At 42.0% G+C, this 20,777-nt stretch overlaps 1 protein-coding gene across 1 annotated transcript in view; it reads left to right on the plus strand.

Annotated features, from left to right (window-relative positions):
* The first annotated feature begins 15,166 nt into the window (after positions 1-15,166).
* LEPR (leptin receptor) overlaps positions 15,167-20,777 on the plus strand; it is a 71,258-nt gene continuing 65,647 nt past the window's right edge. The window contains exon 1 of the mRNA XM_075002798.1: positions 15,167-15,254. The gene's annotated coding sequence lies outside the window, so the exon portion shown is untranslated. The remainder of the gene's footprint in view (positions 15,255-20,777) is intronic.

Consider the following 20,777-nt stretch of genomic DNA (forward strand, 5'->3'; position numbering starts at 1 on the left):
GTCAATGGCCAATCTCCAACTGACTTCAATGGAATTACAATTTCACTACTGATATATTTTATTAATTGATGTGAAACCAGGTATGTTTGAAAAATGTCACAAGCTGCAAGGCTTCTGAGTCCAAAAAGACACAGAATAGACGTGTGAAGCATTCTGCATGAAATTCTATAAAATACTCTGTCACATTCATTCACCTACTAGATGCTGTTCAAGATACCTGTGAAACTGGGGTCCTGGGCAACTTTTGCTCTTTGCTCAACTTAAAGCTCTTCATTTAGAAGGGTTTTTTTTTCTTTGATTTTGTTTTTGTTCATTTGTTTGTTTGTTTGGAATGAGAAACAGCATTTATCTTATTTTGGTGCATATTGTTGAGCCTGGATCTTACTCCATTGGAGGAGTATATGGTTCATAGTTTTGACAATACTCTTTCCTTTAAACCCATGAGCTAATTGTACTTTTGTCTGAGTTCCAACATTAGCTAAAGGGAACTTTATGTGACCAGCAATGTTCCTTCTATGTCTCTGAACCATTCATGCACATTTTCATGATTATCTGAATGAAGCACACATCAAGAAGAAAAACTGAAGGGAAAAACCAACTAGCCAACTGGAGACTATTCTTTCTAGAGTTACTAATGCTGCTTAGACTCACTCATTCAATTATCTGCCTATACTCTCTTAGATTATCTGGTAGCTAATTCCTGCCAGGTAAGTGCTTGATCTAGAGGCCTAGCTAAAATACCAGTAATTTTTTTTCATTATATAAAACATCATATTTGTTTCATATTTCTCTCCTACTCCCCTTGCCCCACATATTCCTCTTCTGTTTCTTTTTTCTTAAGACCTCTTCTGTTCAGAATGGACCACTTTAGGGGGCATGCATGCCCTATTAAGCATTGAGCACATTTGTACAAAACAGGAAAGTCGTGAATTACCTTACTTTGCTGCTATAGCTTGGAAATCTATATGCAACATGTGACTCCTAAATTGGCCTCCAAGCAAAAAGGGAAGCATTAATGGGAAAAAACACTTCAGAAATTGGCCAAGTGCATCATTAGAAATAATCGGCGGGAACTGGGATTTTAGCTTCTCTTTTTTTGTTTGGCTGTAGATCTGGGTATGGATCTCAATAGTTGGTGACGTCTTCTGCCATCTCAGTCTGTTGGTTTCCATGGAGTTAGAACAAGGATGAATCTGACCATGGTATCACCCTAACTTGTGCTGACAGAATGACTTCAGCAGAGCAGCCTGTAAGGCATTTAGACACAACAGTTAAGCAAGAGTGCCAAGAAGTGCTGCTCTTCATGGTGTTGAGCACAACAGTGATGAAGGGGACTCTGGTGTCTGGCAGTGTGAATATAATGGACAGATGGAGGTAACTAAAAATGGTAAGGTAACCATAAAAGTAAGGACAAAGGAGTATAGAGCAGCAAAATAGCACGGATCAGGAAGAGGAGAGATTACATAACAAGTCATTCCATATCACTACAATAGCTAGTGAAATGGAACAGACATATAGAGAGTTCATTTTCCCAAAGGAATATTAATAATCATAATTTTAATATGTTTTCCACAAGAGAAAACAAAGTTGGAATTAAAACCAAATAATATTCTCACTTCTCCACAACTCTGTCCTCCCCCTGAACCTGGGCACTTATTCTCGAAGGGCTTGTTTTCACTAGAGGCCAATCAACAGGGCAACTATCGATTTATCAGGAATCAATTTGTTGTGTCTAGTGTAGATGTGATATTTCAGCTGCCAATCACTCTAACTCTAGCACTTTGCCAGGCAAATAGCTAGATGAGTTGATGTACCACCCAGAAGACATCTGCATATCTATGGGATGTGCATACCCCTGACTGACAACCACTGATCTAAGGGTTAGTCATTTCAAATAAAAACAGCCCAAAATTTATCTTAAAGTGATAATGTGAGTAGAAAGAGCCTTGGGGACAAAAATGTCAGTTTACTGGAAAATAGGTTTGCCTTTTAAACAGTGAAATACAAAGGTTCATGTGGCAGATTGGTTTTCTGTGTCTTGGAGGCAATGTAAATACAATCTATGATGTAAATGTTACTATAGTAACTAGTGTTTATATTTAAAAGGCCAAGTAAAAAGACATATGAAACCCATATCACTGGCGGATGTGTAAATTAAACTGCAAAGCCTACCAGTCAAATGTACTTTTTTGCCCTACATTGTAGTTAGGTTGTAGCTTCCTTGCAGCGTGTATTATCCATATTGGAATAGCCAGTCCTTTCTCCCTCCTGCCAGTTACCTATCTTTTTAAGCTGCGCACTTCTAAGCGGCTGTGGTGGAACAGGTTTTCTAGTGGAGGTGCTGAGACCCATAGCACTGAACTGCAAACCCAGCATACAATGGAAATGACTTCAAGCCAAGGGGTGCAGCAGCAACACCCCTTGTTCCAGTATTGCTTTTTAAAGCAAAATGTTGTAATGGCCAGTCTTCCATTCATGGTGACATTGCTAATCATCTGGGGCCAGGTGATGCCCTGGTCTTATGCACGCATGTGGAAGCACAGAATGGAGCAAGAGTTCCTCCTACAGCTTGTGTCAAGGTTTTCTAGATCATTGATCTGGGCATGTGGCATGTTGGAAAGAGAGTGAAGGTGCTATACTAGAGATGTTCTTCAACCATAGCTGGCTTGCCATGTGGAGCAGAATAAACGTATTGTCCTGAGAAAGAAATGTCATAAACTCCTCCCTTGCCTTTTATTGACCCCGTATACTTGGCCCTGGAATGCTTTCTCTCAGGAAATCTGAGAGGATTCGTGGGGGGGGCTCTATTCTGGCCTCATGAGTGCACTGTTTCATTTTCTGTCCTAATTTACACAACGCTGCACATTACGAGAACCTCCCCCTGTGCAAGATTAAATAATAATGCCCTTCCACACTGAAAACTCTTCCAAGGATTGGTGTTTGGTGCTTGCCTAAAAGACTAAGCAAAAAGGTTGCTAAATATTTACTTGTTGCTTAACTCTTGCATAACATTGTTAATTCTATGTTGGATGGTCCCACTTCTATGTGATCAGAGAGTTTTGGCTGAGCTGGAAAAAAAAATGTGGGATGCGAACGATAAAATACAGCCAGGCAGGGCCACCAGCTGGAAAATAGGTTTGGTTTTAAAACAGTGAAATGCAAAGGCTCATGTGGCAGAATGGTTTTCCCTATCCTGGAAGCAACATAGGCTGCAATGGGGCCAGCTGCCCCGCTGCCCCATGATTCAAAACAAACTAGAGAATTGAAGATGTCTCTTAGGGTGACCAGCTGTCCCCATTTTTATAAGCACACTTGTGATATTTGCAGCTTTTTTCCCTTATATAGGCACCTATTACTGCCCCCATCTCCTGTCCCAATTTTTCACAATTTCTATGTGATAACCCTACTGTCTAATTACTTCATTTATTAATTTGTGAAGAAAGCATGATGCAAAACTGGAAAATTACAGTATTGCATGAGTCAAACATTTTACGTGTGTTATTACTAGTTAGCTAGTTCTATACTATCCTCTGACATTCCTTATGCATCTTGCATCATCTCTTCATTACTTCATCCTCCATACATATTTTCTTGCCTAAGAAGCCGTAAGGTGGCATGGCAACAATAGTTTCTATTACAGTGTGCATTTGTGTATGTATTTAGGTCCTGTTTATTTTTTCTCTGCACACTAAAAAAATTTTGTCTGCACACAGTTCTGTCCAGAGATCAGCCCAAATATATAGCTTCACATAAATGTCCTGGGGAGGATATTTCTTATATCATAGTGTCAGGTAGTCATCCCTCCAGTTTCCCCCTCCCCCTCGAGTGGAGGTGGTTTTGGTTTTCATCAGGCTTTGGTTAACTGTCTGCTAACTGAATCTCTCTAACATCTCTTTCATACTGTACCCTCTATGTTAGTGACTGTAGTGAACATGGAATAATAAGCCAGCCTTGGGAGACTGGCATCACACAGCTATGTGCGAGCATATGTACACTGTTTCATACAACTAGCAAAGCCAAATAAGGCGAAAGTTGGGGGACGGCAAGGTTCTAGCAGATGCTCCATCCAATGTTTTCTCACAGTTTTCTTATACTCCTCTCTACTGCTGTCCCTTGTCTGTATCCACCCATTGTCTCTTGTATTGTACTTGTGTTTGGAGCAGGAACAGTTTGTATGATGTGTGAACAATGGGCTCCGGGCTCAAGGCTGAGACTCCCGGCACTACAATAATACAAATAAGTGATAGTAAAGAATCATCTAGTGTTATCTCATCCCGAAAGTTCCTTTCTCAGCACTAGAAGGAAGAGACTTTTCAGAGATTCTCTATACTTGACATGACGGGGTAAGCACTATTTAAAAGAAGAAAAAAGGGAGCAACAGCAGTAGCCTCAAGAGCAGGGGCCAGTAACCCCCAGCACATGTGCTAAGAGTGGCACGCGAGCCAATTTTCATCAGCATGCTCCTTGCCCTTCCAGCCCCATGCAATGGGGAGCTTGCTCAAAGCCATGCTGCCTGTGAAATAACAAAAGACCATCTAATGCTACCAATCAGCACCTAAATGGTCAAGCTCTACATCTTAATTTATTAATTAATGAAGCTTTTGTAAGTAGACTATTAGTGACTTTTAAATGTATCACCCACACTGAGACTGTACCTAGAAGTCAAAAAATCAAATTTCTGCACTCTGTCTTAGAAAGGTTGCTGACCGCTGATATATGCTATAGACCAGGCAGCTTTCTTAAAATGTGTTTTAAGGGGTTTGAGTCCTTGAAAAGTAAAAATGAAGTAGCCAATCCTTAATCACTAGCAGGCCCAATTCTGCTATTGTTAAAGTAAAAGGTAAAACTTCCACTGACTTCAACAAGAACAGGACTGGACCAGCTCCTCCTAGAATCTGAAGACCTTATTTCAAACTGTGCTGTTGAAAAGTTTTTTCTCTTGATGCTGGAGTAATAAGTTTGAGAATGAGTCAGGGTTTGAAGGTCCCTACTTTGCTGCCAGCATCTCCCTCATTAGTAAATTGTGATTCATTCCTGTATGTCTCCAGGGTGAATCACTGTCAATGAGGAGTAGACAGCTAACAATGAATGATTTGTCCTGGAAGGTAAACAAATGTGAACTTGGATACCAGCAGTTGTTTCTTAAGTTGAAAGTGATTTTTTCATTCTTCTTTAACAAAATGACTCAGTTAGATATCCTTCAGCACGGGTGCTGGGGAGAACCCAGCTCTCACTTATGAGACTGTAAAACTGAGTAAACTGATATGAAGTCAGTGGAGTTATTTTTTGTCATTCATGGGTAAGCAGGGCAATAGCACTAAGCTATTAAACATTTACCACAAGCAAAAATATTGTGTGTATTGGCTGTAGGAACCTGGCATGGTACAGTGAGCCAGGCAGAATTAAGTCTTTTGCTAACAAGCCAAATAACATGATTGGATTTTCTAATAGTTTTTTACTTTTCACAGGTTGTCTTGTTGCCTTTACTCATTCCTTATTCAGGCAATATAACTTAAACTTCTTTAGTTCGGCAACCTCAGGATGTGACTGGTGCTGAACAGTAGAATGTGTCAGACCACAGGAAGTCCATATTGTTAGCAGCATTACCAATACTTCCACTGCTTATTGGGCTCTTAGAAGACATCTGTGGGTAATTTTAGCTAAATAAGAGCACAGCACACTGAGAGCCAGGACTTTATAGGACCATGAGAAACTTGGCCACACCCATTCTAGGTGGACATCCAACTAATTCAAATCATGCTGCATGATGTATTTTGCCAGATGAGGGAGTGGTGGACCAGAGAGGTTCAACCTATACTGGCATTGAATCCAATGGTAGAGTTGCCTGAGTAGCAACAGTAGCTGTAGGCTGTAAAAGTTGTATCACCGCAATCACTGTACAAAACACACAACTTTCCATCTGAGGATTGCAAAATACTTAAAAAATATTAGAAACTGAAGCCAAACAGTACCCTTTGTACACAACCAATTGCTATAATTTTACACTTGGTAAAACTGTGGCATGAAAGACCAAGTTGGTGCCTATAACTGAAGATCTAAAACTTGGTGACTAGCAAGGGAAGGGAGTTAGGTGCCCAAGTTCTACTGACATTCAGTGACAGTTGGGCACCTAATTTCCTTGACCTCCTTGGAAAATCCCCACTCAAAATCCATATTCAACCATTGAAGCAAACGCCTGACTTGCATTCAGAGATGCCGAGGGAGCACAATTGCCATTGACCCCAAAAGAATTACCCTCATTGGTGTAAGCAAGAGGAGAATTAGCTCCGCTACACAACTCTGAGCTGAAAGATGAGTTCAGTGGAACGATTCATTTGCGTAAAAGTGTACAGGATTGGGGCCCACTGTTTTATCTGCACACTTGTGAAAAGGAATGTCTATTTTAAAGAGAGGAATATGCAGCTATTAACTCATACAGTAAATTAAATGCAGTTGTAAACTGGAACTAGTGAATTTTGGAAGTACAACTGCCGCTGCAATAAGTTTAAACTGAAATGCCCTACCATTGATGTTATCCAATATTATATGCACAGCACAATAATTTGAGATGAAGTACCAGTCTCTTCCTGTGGAATTACATTACTTATCTTGCTTCCATACCCAACAACTTGTGCAATGACAGGGAGTAGACACCATGTTGCACAAAGAATAGTAACAACACAAAGCAGGATTTGCGTTAGCAGAATAGCTCAGGTCTCTGTTATAAGGGTTTTCTTTGTTGCTGATTTCAACAGGTGCCAATTTCTGTCTGGTCATGCCACCTGTTTTACTGCTGAGAGTAACATAAATGTGATTTAGGAGGATAGATTTTGCCCTTAAATTAATCTCTCAAGGACCTGATTCACTATGCCCCTCAGATGTTAGCTGGGCAGATTTCCTCAAGTATTCTAGTGTGCTGTGGAGTTAGTCATGCTGGGTGCTCGAGTTGCACTCAAGGCTATTTGCAATCAGTTTTGTGGCAGTGATCAATGCCTCTAATGGAATCAGGCCTGCTGACAGGAATTCCAGGTCCCAGGGCATCACAGTCCGACAGAGCCACAAGCCCTTTCACCCACTCCCTTGACTAAGAAACCCCAAGTGCTACACCTCAATCAGAGGACCCTCTGGTTGGTTGCAATCCCATTCCCCACTTGCCTGGAGGTGCCCCTCCCACCCTCTGCCACTGCCATCAACCCTGCACAGCTCTGCCCCACAGTGTTCCTGTGCCTAGCTAAGCTCCTTCCCCTCTCTGCCCCTCCCGGAGCATTCCTGTGCCCACCCCCACTCAACTCCTTTCTCCCAGCTGTTCCTGTGTACCTCTTCCACCACTCCATTGGTCTTTTTCCTTCCCAGCCCAGTTCCTCTGCCCCGGTCATCCCTCCCTCCCCCTTTCCTGGGCCCGGCTCTTCCGCAGAGGTTGGCTCCCTCCTTCTCTTCCCAGCCCGGCTCTCCGATCCCTGTTCATTCACATGGTTACAACCTCTGAGCCCCCCTCCTGCTCTGCAGTCCCGCAGACGTGCAGGGCTCCAGGGCTCCCTGCAGTACTATCATGCTGCTACAGCAGCACTATTTAAAAGGGCTCGGGACCCAGGCAGGGCTACACCAGTGGTGGTGGCAGTGGCAGCCTTGGGCCTCCTTAAGTCCACCAGGCCCCTAGGCACGTGCCCCTTCTGTCAGCAGGCCTGCATGAAATTATTCCTGGTGAAAGATACTATTCAACACAAAGCTCATATTCAACATAAGGACAGCACAACGTCATGGTGCATTTCCACAACAAGTATTACGACAGCTTGGTACCAAGAGCATGGTATTTTGCTGCATATATAACTTTTTATACTGATCTTCCTGAGATTAGTGAGAACAACCACTTTACTTTTTACAATTTAATTTTCTGCAAGAGATAGACAGCCATGGTCTCCTATCTCCAAAGGGACTTTTATAACGTATGGGATTGTTTTTATGTCATACCATTGAAAATGTCAAGGTTAAATAGAATAAAGTGCTCTATGACTTTGCTCTGTCTGTGAAGCTTTACTTTGTAGATACAGATATTTCTCGTTCTCAATCTCTTGTACCGGTAAGCGTAGGCCCTTGAAGTCTTCTCACTTAATAATACTTGGAATCGGGTGATTCATATTGAACATTCTTCAATATGTAATTGTTTGAATGTTTGCTTGGGGCTTGCTCTGTTTTTCTAATCTTTCAAGACTGACCATGGAAGCTTAGGAAGAACTGGTAGAAACAATTCTCATGGAAAACTGGTTCTTAACCTCAGTGTTGTGGGAGGAATGATGCGATACCTTTTCATATTGAAGTTTCAGGCCTTCTTTTTTTATAGTTCATTTCCACTTTTTTTAAACATTATTACATTGCTCCATTCTCCCTGCCCTGTCTTTTTGTGAAAAGCTCTGGGTTGTATTTTTACAATAGTCATACATTTTCTGCTGGGCAATTGATGATCTAGTAGTTAGAAACTGAGAGCTAGGGAGACTTTGCCCCAGGAAGTTAAGTATTATGTAAAGGAGATGGGGAATAAATCTTAAAAATTCCCCTTAGCTTTCACATAAGAAGATAAAAATAAATATGTGCATGACAGTATGGTTATAAGTTAACAGTACAGTATATGTGAGATGGCAAGATAAAGTTTTCAAAGAAAAGATATTGGGAGATGGAGTTTTATGTTTATCAAAAATACTATTAGAAGGTTATTTTGATTTAAAACAATAATGTAAGGGGGAACTGTAATGATAAAAACAAATATTTAATACCAGAAATCAAGAATACTTTCAAAATAGAATTTTTATTAAGTAAAACTTGACTATTTTCATGAGTAGAGTCAGATAACACTACTCTATTTACATGGATCATGAACTATGGAAAGACAATGAACAAATTAATCTGTTAGTAGGCTTGTTTATTTATATGATTGAAATGGACTTGTTTGTACAATCCAGGAGACACTGTGATATGTGCAAAACCACTTATTAAGAAAAGATGCACAAAGAGGAGGCTGTGAAATAGCTTGCAGTAGGTGGACAAAAAGTGCTTTCCCCTCCCACACTGCTTTTTTTTCCTCCAACAAAATAACTTTTAAAAATAAAAAGCAAAAATAATTGACCAAACGTTTTTCCACAGCTTACCGCCTGGCTTTGCGTCTCTCTCTCTTGCTGTTCCTAACAGTTGTTAAGTTACATTTATGCGGGGAGAATGACCAGAACAATCAACATCAAACATTAAAGCCTCGTATTACTTTGATGTCCCAAGAATAATACATGTTCCTCTTCCAACAGAGATGAATCATTTATTTAATTTTGGTGCTTTATTATTATTTTATTCATTACATTCGATTGGTGGTAAGATAGTACCTATAATATGCTTAGTAGCTCCAGTGTGAATCAAGGGTGCCTGCTGGCACCAGTGTTGTTCAACCTCTTTTTCACATGCATCCTCAGTTAGGGGCCTGGACCGTGGAGTCTACATAAAATACAGACTTGATGGGTCACTTTTTGACCTTTGTCATCTGAATGCTGAAACCAAGACACTTGAGAGGCTCATCCCTGAAACACCTTTTTGCTGACGACTGTGCACTTATGGCACACAAGGAATCTGATCTCCAGCTCATCGTCAACAAGTGTGCTGATGCCACTCGCCTCTTTGGTTTGACCATCAGCCTAGGAAAGACCCAGGTGCTGTTTCAACCTGCTCCAAGATCTGCTGTTCTCCCCGCTTCAATCTTTATTGAAGGAACAGAATTAAAAACAGTGGAGGAGTTCAAGTACTTTGGCAGTGTGATAGCCAATGATGGCTCCCTTGACAAAGAAATCAATACCAGAATCTGCCAGGCCAGCCAGGCACTAGGATGTCTGAGAACATAAGTGTTGAATCAGCACAATATCTGACAGTCCACTAAACTGAAAGTGTACAAGGCTGTAGTCCTGACCAGTCTCCTGTATGGCTGTGAAACCTGGACCTTGTACAGAAAACATATAAAACTGCTGGAGCGCTTCCACACACACAGCCTTAGGTCAATACTGCACATTTGATGGCAGGACAGAATTACGAACCTGGAAGTCCTGGACAGAGCAGGAACCATGAGCATCGAAGCCATGATCCTGAAAGCCCAGCTTCGCTGGACCGGGCATGTCATATGAATGGAGGAGTCAAGAATCCCTAAGCAACTCCTCTCTGGTGAACTCTCCCAGGGCAAAAGGAATCAAGGTAGGCCTCGCAAGAGGTATAAAGACTGCATGAAGGCCAACGTTGCTCATGCTGGTTTAAAACCAGATCAGCTAGAGCAGCATGCAAAAGACCAAACAGGCTGGTGTGCTGTCATATGACATGCGTATGACAACTTTGAAGAGCAGCGACACGTATGCCTCATTGATGGTTGTGAGAGGAAGAAAGCAACAGCAGCAGCCGCACCAACAGAGCCAGGACAATTCCCTTGCCCCCACTATGAACGCCCATGCCGTTCAAAGCTTGGACTCCTCAGCCACATGCGAGTCCACAACAGATGAGCCCATGCAAGCTCAAGATGTCATCGTTGAACACGATGGACTACCGATATATATATATATATATAATATGCTTAGTAGCTCCTTTGCACGTGCATTAAGAACATAAGACATCACAAAAGAACATGGACATGGTTCCTAGTCTGAAGAGGTCAAAATACAAGAAGTCCAGCAATAAGGAGAGGAAATGAATAAATATACAATTTAAAAGGCTAACATAAAACCCACTGTCTTACCCATAACTCTTAACAAAAAAAATTAGCCCCCTAAGAAGGGCTATATATATTCTGACAGAAGTGGATCATAAGGAGCAATTTGAAAGAAAAGGTGGCCTAGTTCAGAGAGGGCTTTTAATATGATAGAGGTCACAGGAAGGGAGATTGAGGTAGAGTTGCCAACTCTCTGAAGAAAACTGCTTGCGGTTCCCCTCCCTGAGACCCTGCCCTTGCTCACTCCATCTCTTCTCTGTCATTTTTTTCCTCCCCTAGCTTTGCTCATTTTCACAGGTGGAGGCAGGGTGTTGGGATGTGGGTAGGATGAGCGTGCTGGCAGAGGGGATGGGCTTTGAGGCAGGGGCCAAAATGAGGGGTTCAGTGTTTGGGAGTGAGCTCAGGACTGGGATAGGGAAGTTTGGGTGTGGTGAGGATAAGGGCATGGGGTCTGGGTTGGAGCCATAGCTGAGGGCTTAGGGGTGGATTTGGGGGTTGAGAGCTCCAGCTTTGGGTGCAGAATCTTGTTTGGAATGGGGAATAAGGAGAGACAACCTCCCAGTCTTATTAGGATTTTCACCCACAACCACAGTGTACCGCAGGAGCGCCAGTCCTTGCAACAAAGTCCGTTGCCAGCTTTGTCCACATATCTATTCTGGAGATATCATCACTGGACCTAACCAGGCTATTCACAGAATCATGGGCACATTCTCATGTTCCTCAGCTAACATCATATATGCCATTATGTGCCAACAATACCCAGATGCTTTGTATATTGGACAGACTTCAAACTCTCTCAGACGAAGAATGAATGGGCACAAAACAGACATAAGAACACTCCTGATTCACAAACCGGTCAGTCAACATTTTAATAGAGTGGACTGTTCTGTTAATGACTTAAAAGTTTGCGTTTTAATGAAAAGGAATTTTCACAACAGTCTGGAAAGAGAGGTTTCTGATCTCTCTTTTATATTCAAATTTGACACATTAACACAGGGTTTGAACTGAGATGTGAATTTTCTGGGTCATTATAGGGGCTCTTTTGCATACTTGGCTTAATCTAATTCTTGACTTCTCACCTCCCCTTTCTGCCTCTCTATTCTCTGATTTGCTCACCTTGATAATTTTTTTTCTGATTTGTCAACCTTGATTACTTTTTTGGTTCTCTGTGCCTTAAATATTGAGTCTGTTCTGGTATGGCTATGGTCTGAAGAAGTGGGTCTGTTCCATGAAAACTCACCACCTAATAAATTATTTTGTTAAAGTGCTACTTGCCTACTTTCTTTCCTAATCAATTTTTTATCCTTCTTTTGCACCTGAATGCTGAGTTATTGCTCATGAAAGTTGAATTTAAACAAACTTAAACTTCATGTCATTAGTTACATACATTTTATAAGTTGGGAATATCTAACAGGCTATTGACTTTAACATTTTCATGCCAAATTCTGATATCCCTATTCATATTGAATAGTAAATACCTAACTCAGAGACTAGCACTGTTGAAGCAGATAGGTTATTTGTGGAATAAGATGCTATTCAACATGAGTAAGGGCATCTGAAGTACTGTATCTGAATTTGGCCCTTAAAAAAGGGAAATAATCCTTGTGCTTCTACTAATACAATACGTATATTTGCATTTTTCTAAGAATTCACAGCTTCAATTTTATTAATACCTTATCTTTTGAGAAAATATAAAGATCTTTAAGAAGATATAGAAAGTAGTTTTAAATATCAGGCAAATATTCTTCTTTTCGGTCCTGTTACCTTTTATTTAGAAATTGGATGTTTGTGTATTCTGCATGCTTAAAGCCATTAACCAAAATACTCAAACAGACATTAGCTTAATTTTTTACAAATGTTACCATGGATTCAGACAGCACTGATTGTTCCTAGAAGATTCTCAGTTTAGGTAAAACAACCCACTCTGCATTAGTAAAAAGATAAGTAGTATCAATATACTTTCTTCTTCACTCATTGTTGGCACAGGGAACTACTGCAAAAAAATTTTTTTTTGAATATTTACTCTTTTTGGCCAAACTCACTGTTATGTGAGATGTTTGTCTTTCCTCCTATCCTCTTCCTCCCTTACCTGTCAATCAGTCAGACAGTAACAGTCTTTATTCTTTTGAAGAAAATGAATTTCAAAGCTGAATACAAAAACATTTGGGGAAGCTTCATTGTGGAAGCATTTCTGTGCCCATCTGACTCAAGAACAGGATCAACAGCAAGTGTCTTAACAGACCAGGCACTCTTAAGCAACTGCTTAAATTTTAAATACAGTAGACTCATATCTGGCAGCCCCGGGATGGGGAGGTTGCCGGATATTCAAATATTCTGGATAGAGAGGTATTCCTAGCAATGGATAACACTAAAGAAATGCAAGATTAGATATTAAGAAACAGAGAAGTATGCAGAGTACTTTGTTTAACAGCAACACTATTGTACACTGTAAATTTACACTGTATTTGCTGTATTTATTTATATTGACTTTCACTACAATACACTTACAGAAAAAGTAACAAATTTACTTCTGGTTAAAATGCTGGTTATTTGAGAGTTGTGGATATGGAAGAGTTTACTGTATTAGTATCAATCACTCTGGACGTGTCTACACTGGCACAACACTTTGAAATGGCCATGCAAATGGCCAAATTGAAGATTACTAATGAGGCACTGAAATGCATATTCAGTGCCTCATTAGCATGCCACCATCCACAGCTCTTTGAAATTGCCATGTTTCGCTCCTGTGCAGCTCATCCAAATGGGGGTCCTTTTTGAAATGATCGTGCCAACTTCGAAATCCGCTTATTCCCATCAGCTGGACCCCCTCCTGGACAAGCTGCCCATGAGAGAAAAGCGGCAATTTTAAAGAGCTGCAGCTGGCAGCATGCTAATGAGGTGCTGAATATGCATTTTGGCGCCTCATTAGTAATCTTCAATTTGGCCATTTGCATGGCCATTTCAAAGTTTTGTGCCAGTGTAGACATAGCCTCAGGGTGCATCTACACTAGGAACTAACTTCGAAGTTAGGCACTGCTTCAAAGTAGCCAGAAGAGAGTCTACACGCATTTTCCCTTACTTGGAAGTTAACTTCGAAGTAAGGAGCCCAACTTCGAAGTCCTTACTTCATTCCCAGGAATGGAGTAGTGCGCTACTTTAAAGTTTAACTTCAAAGTAGGTGGTGTGTAGACACTCAACTTCAAAGTTATTTTTGTAGTGTAGACACAACCTGAGTATCTTTCCCAGACCTGAAGAAGAGCTCAGTGTAGCTCAAAAGTTTCACTCTTTCATCAACAAAAGTTGGTTCAGTGAAAGCTATTACTTCACCTGCCTTGTATACCTAATGGCTTTGGATCATACAACATCTCAGTTGGCAGCACTGAAAGTATGCCACTGGCATTCAATTATTTTTGATCAGTCTTGAAGGAAAAAAAATGATAAAAAGCCAGAAAACCACAAACTGAAACAATTAGGTTGAGTTCTTTCTTTTAAATTTGTGTGGTTTTCTGACAGATATCAAGTGACTGCTAACCTCAGCTAGACAAACTAAAACAGTATTAATCATAGATAGTGGCATTGGATAGGTGAAGTCTACAGAAACAAACCAACCAACCAAAAAAACCCCAAAACCCAAAGCCCGTTTGTTTTTTTTTTGCATTTTTGACAGGAAAGGTGTCAAATTGTCAATCTGAAGAAAGTTAAAAAAAATACATTTGAACATTAGTGTGAAAATGAAAAGGGCCAAACTAAATTTTGCATCAAACTAAATGTTTCACTTAACCTCGACTCCCCCCCTCCAGCCCCAACATTTATTTCCATCGTTCTAGCAAGAACCGCTCCCTGCTAACCAGTGTTCCCTCTGGACTGAGCACTTGGGTGGCTACCTAGGAGGGATTCCAATGGTGCAGCGCTGCTGAGCGGCGTGCCCACAACAGCCAGCAACCTGCGTTTCTACTGGTGGTGCACATCACCACTTGCTTCGGTGCACATAACATTTATTTTGCACGGGGATGGAAAAATGAGTAATTGCTGCTAGCTCAATGCAATTCACTACTAGCTCGTCCTTTGGCTCAGCGGCTGCGGAGGTGGGGAAGGGGGAGTTTGGTGGGGACGCTGCATTGCAGCTTTGGCTGTATTTAAAGGAGGCATTTCCCTATCTCCCATTTACAGCGGGACTCGCTGGTGCTCCCCCTGGCCGGGCAGTGACTTCAGGGCGACCCCAGACAGGGCGCTGCAAGGGCGGGGTGGGGTGCGGTGCCCACTGCGGGTCCGGGAGCGGCGAGCGCGGGCAGGCAGCAGCCAACCCACAAGCCGGCGACTGGGCTCCCGCAGGGCGGGTCCCGGTACCCAGGCGCTGCTCAGGGGGGCGCTCGTCCCAGGCGCCAGAGCCGGGCCACGTGATGCTCCCGGCCGCGCGGCGTGCACTGAGGGGGCTTGGCCACCTCTGCCCGGCCGGCCGCGGGGGGCCGCGGAGAGATGGGCTCGGCGGGGTGAGGCGGAGCCCGGGGCTTTGCAGCCCGCCGCACAGCAGGTACGTGCCGGCCCGCGCGCGGGGATTCGTGGCAGTGCCCGTGTCCCAGCGTGGGTCACTTGCCCGGGACGGGACGGGACGGGGCGGGGCGGGGGGAGCCAGCCACGTGCCCCGATGCGAGCCGGCCGCTCCCTCCCCCGAGTAAGAAGTGAGGGGGGTTAGGACCTACTAATCCTCCCCATTCATCAGCTCCGGCCGACAGTGTTGCTCTGCCGGGGGGACACAGGCCCTGGAACTGGGGTGTTGAGCACCCCGCTGGCTGAAGGGCTTCCTACCGGAGCCAGGCTTCACAGGTTGGCTCACTGGCTCTCAGGGCCCCCAGGGCAGGTGCTTCCAGCCCCGCTGGGTAGCTCTCAGGTGGGGCAGAGGGGACGGGCCGGAAGCACAGCTAAGGACCGGTCTTTCAGCAAACTCCGGAGCTGCCTCGGAGAAGTCTGCTGCTACCTGCCGGGGGGGGAAGGGACCCAGGGGAGTCTGACACCCTCCTTCAGCCCGAGCCTGCAGTCAGCGTTGGGCTTGCTTAAATTTTGGAGAACTTTGCAGAAGAGTTGATGGAGAGCAGTAGGATAGGTCTGAACCTGAAGATGCCCTGAAAATAAAACCAAGTTTGAACCCTGTTGGTACGGTGTTAAGTTATAGGCACCACAGGTGGGGATGGCTCTTGTCTATGGACAGAGCTGCCTCTTTGGCATCACTGAAAGATACGTATAATATGATGTATAGGAACGTGGGGAGCTGCCACACTCCCTGACTGGAAGAGATTTCCATTGTATGCAGGGTTCCCAGTTTGGTTTCATGGCTCTCACCCCATTTATAAAAATTGTTCCATCACCCCAGTGTATATTCTCAAACTAATGATATATTATATGGGAATAGTATGTAGTGGATCTCCCCAAAATGTAGTTAACCCCAGTTTTCTCAACAGCCGTGGAATGAAGTAAGAGGAAAACAGAACTGTATTTTTTTTTTTTGTTTCACCCAATGTGAATGCAGCTTGAAACATTTTATCTTCTTCACAGTCAAAAGTGTAGCTTGTTTTTTGTGGAAGAAAGACATTGTGCATTATACATTCTTGACCAGCTTGCTAGACTGTCTTTCATACTATCTTAAAAGTTAGAATGTGTAAAATGTTCACAAAACATTCAGAGATCACTTTACTATTGAGTTAAATTCCACAGGCAACTAGATGTTTGCCAATTAAGTGACGTGTTGAGTTCTGGATTACTTCCAGGCAAACAGTAGAAGTTAACCAAAAAGATATATTTGAAGTCAGATGTTGGCATGCATGCATGTGTATGTTTATAAGCCATTAGGCTTTTTTTTTTTTTTATCCCTAAGTAACAATCTAAGGCAAAAGTAATATTTGGCTGATATTGTGAAAATGACAGCCAATAACAAAGTTTTGAAATGATTTCAGAAGGGTATAAATAGGACTTTGGAAACAAGACTGAATAGTTCAGCGTGTTTCCTTCTTGTTTTCGGTGTTGTAGCTGTGTGGTTGGTCCCAAGACACAGGAGAGACAAGGTGTGTGAGGTAATTAATATAATTCATTGGATCAGGGTTTTTTTGGTGGAAGATACACGATTTCCTACCTTCATAGAGCTCTTCTTCAGGTCTTGAAAAAGTAACCAGAGTTTCACCAGATAACTATATGGTGAGGTTGAGATTGGTTAAAACATGAATAACACATGTTGCAGAAACCACTTTAAAGGAAGTGAGCAGTTAGCACTCTTGCAATCATAGAACAAATGAGGATTAGTGCATTAAAAATTGTGTTGGTCTTTTGAAGGTGTTGTGCTGATTTCTTTTGAGGGGGACTGAGAGGTCAGATACGGAGTGATTGCATTGTGCAAAACGTTCACTTAGGTCTGAGAGGGTGCCTGGCATTTACTATGGCTTTTATCATGTTTCTGTGTGAGCTCATTCAAGAGCTAAGTGAGTTGTTTGGCTCTGCTATATACTTGTTGCAGTATTTGATGCGCTGTGTTATGTGCTACACATGTTGTGATACACATATGTGGGACCTGTGGATCTTGAAAGGTGTCTGAGTGTAGGAGAGAGGATGGTATTGATGCTTCTAGCAGCAGGTTTTGCATCTGTTGTTTTGACAAGGTGTGGTGCTTCTGTGAGCTTTGTGTGTCCTGGTCTGTGGATACCATGCTTTGGATGAGGAGCTTAGTGACACTGAAGGGTGTTTGCAGGCCAGAAAAGTGAGCCCCTATCAAGCATGGCTTGTTATTTAATGAAACCCCCTCTGGGTTCCATTGTGGTTTGGTAGGTTAGGTGATGAGTACGGGAGGGATGGGGGAATTCTTTTTCTGTACTGAAGCAGGTTCTCTCAGAATATTTGGGTGGGCCGAATCCATGATGGTTTTTGGATGTCTCTAGTGTGGTATGGCTAACTCTTCATTACATCGTGTGAGGGTTGCACAGTGCTAAAAGAGGGTCAGAATCTGTAAAGAAAGACCTATTCTGCAAAAATAGACTGAGTATTTATAAAGGAGGAATATCATATTTCTTCAGAAATTGCTGGGTCAGAAGTTACTCAGCTATAGCACTTAGTGACTATAATAAGTGCCTTCTGGCTTATTTACCTTTGTCAAAAATATCTGAATTTGGGTGACTAAAGTTATACCTCTGAATTATTAATTTAGGCATATCCAGGCAGATTATTTTATTTTTCAGTAGTGGACAGTCAGTCAGTGGAATTACACTTCCTCAGCATCATAGAAAAATCAGGCCATTTTTACTGTGCTGCCTAAATTCATAGTTAACTATTTTAACTTTAGGCACACAAATTAGAAAAATGTTGTTTTTTGGTTTAGAAATGTGATGTTCTTCACTTGTTTTTTCAGGTAACTGCCCATGAGTATGCAGGTAAAAAAGAGGAACAAAGGAGTGTAACTCTCCTGTTTGTCAGCCACTGAAGAACTTTCTTAAAGAAAATGTAATCTAAAAATGACCTGTTAATTCAATAATAGAAAATGGCCAGAGAGAGTACTTTACTTGATCCATTGACTTCTTATTCTCTTCGTGCTGATGACAAAAATATAGGGGAAAAAGAGGAAAGGACCCATATGCAGTTAAAGATATAAAATTAAAAATACATATAAATATTTCAATGAGAACTACATTTTGAGCCTGTAGATATTCTTTTAAAACTTTGTTTTTGCATTGGGTTGCACACCAGCCTCCAATGCAGACTGTGCCTGTGGCTAGCATGGTCCAGAAAGCCACAAGCTCCCTCTCCCTACCCCCATGTCCCATTAGGCTTAATGTACAAGTCAACAGAAAACAAGTCTCAATGAACATGCAGTAGACAGTTCATTAATCTGTGAATCACTGACACTATAGGAGCCATTAGGGTCCATAATGACAAAACAGTACTTAATATGAAATGTAATCTACTAATTACGGAAAAACAAGTTATAAATAACATTTATAATGAAAGCACTGAGAAACTCTCAACTACTACATGCAGCTATACAGGAAAGCTTTAAATATCAAATAGTTACAACAGCTCTGCATACAGGGAATAAAGTGAATGCATTCAGTAGTGCAGAAGAGAAGTGCCTGAAGGAAACGTTTTAGACGTGCAAAGAACAATAGTTAGTTTTCTCTAGTAGTTCTTTGCAATAACCAATATTTGTGAAACCTCAATTACTTCAATGAATTTTCATCATGAGCCTATTTAAACTACACATTACAGAGAATATTTATTTAAGGCAGAGTAGAAAGTGCAAAAATTCTTGAATCAAATTTTGGTATGGACTGCAATGAATGGAGCATTGAGAGATTTATGGTACATTACTTCATATATTTTAAGAAATAGGAGGCTAGTCCGAGTCTAGTTCCTAATTGTAGTAGAGAGGTGACCTCCTCAGAGAACCACTACCATCTCTAATACTAATTGAAGCACATGTTGGCAAAGAGGCTAAGTATTTAATGAACATGGAGGCTCCTTAACTGCTGAGTTTCTTGAGGTTCCACACGTTGCTGTGCTGATGTGGGAATAGTTGCTCCGTTGCTGATTGGTTTCTGTGGCTAAAATTTGGCGTAATCTTTAAGAAAAATGTTCACTTCCAATCAGTTGCACCGGTAATTTGCAAAGTATTTCATATACTCAGAACATGCTGTACAAAAATGAACAAAGCTAACAATAAGCCAGGGGACTGCTTTTCAGAGGTGCTCAAGTCAACGAGAACTGTACATGCCCAGCACCTGTGAAAATCAGGCCTGTCACTGGTATGAATAAGCATTATTTCTGGGATGTTCTATGGTTTTTTTTTTAAAAAAAAAAAATCTATTAAATATTTAAAAGCAGCTGTGGGTAGAGTTTGTTTTTGAAGGCAGGGGCTGCTTGTGTGCTCAGGGTATCATGTTTCCATTAACTAGCAGCTGTTAGCTTGTTGGAGTGGTTTGTTTGTTTTTTCAAGCAAATACAAGAAAACTGGAAACATGATAGTTAGGTAATTATGTTTCTTCAGCAATCCACCCTCTCCGATAGTTAGGGCTTCTGATCTCAGCTTGATCAATCTTTAACCAGTTTAAATAAAGCGCTACAGGGTGGCTGAAAGACTTGCTGAGCCCCTGGGTAAGATGGGGTGGGGCTGGAGCTAGCCTCCCCCGACAACTGGCCCTTTAGCACTGCCTGGAGTGTGTCACCCACTGCTCTGATGGCAATTTAAAGGGCCCAGGACTCCAGTTGTCATTGCTGATGCAGTAATGGTGGTCAGGAGCCCTGGGTCCTTTTAAATATCTGAGCCCCAGGGTAGCTGCCTCATTTGTTGTGTCATCTTCTTCCCTCCTCCCCCGCTCCACCTGGTCCATGTTGGTAGGCCTTTGCCGCTAACAAAATAAAGCCTGGATCTTGCAGAGCAAACTCATATATAATTGGTGAAACCCTGGCCCCACTGAAGTCAAAGGGATTTTTGCCACAGACTTCAGTGGGGCCAGGATCTCTCAACCTTTGTCTTTTGAAGGGTAAATGTTGCAAAATAGGCCTTAAACTTGTAACCAATCAATCTTATTAGCAGGAGCAGCTAAAATAACTCAGCACCATTAGTTTTGAGAATATATTTGTCATTTAATGTCCTGACTGGGTGGACCTTTTTGCTATTGCACCTCTTAATTCCATGTTTAATGCGAAAAAGGAAGTACATGTTTGAGTTACCAAGGCAGTTGTGAAGAGGGAGGGGAGAAGAATCTAACACATTTTTTTACTCGCTTCACTTGTGAAATACCCTTTAGGCAGAAGGGCACAAATCCCCAGCTGTTCCCAAATGCATGTCTGCTGTGAAACTGAGCCTGGAATCCCTTTCCCCTGCTAGTCATCCCAAGGCATTGTGCAATGAAGGCCACCTTTGTAATTGCCTGGCTTAGTTTCATCAGTCTCCCCCTTTCCATTGTCTTGTCATATTTGGGGTCTCTAATCAAGGCAAGGGATTTCACTTACACTTTGTCAGAGTGCATAGGATGGTGGAATCCTGATCCTATAGTGTTAGGTACGGTTGCAGTTCAAA

Source organism: Carettochelys insculpta, chromosome 9 (genome assembly GCF_033958435.1).
Source record: "Carettochelys insculpta isolate YL-2023 chromosome 9, ASM3395843v1, whole genome shotgun sequence".
NCBI lineage: Eukaryota > Metazoa > Chordata > Testudines > Carettochelyidae > Carettochelys > Carettochelys insculpta.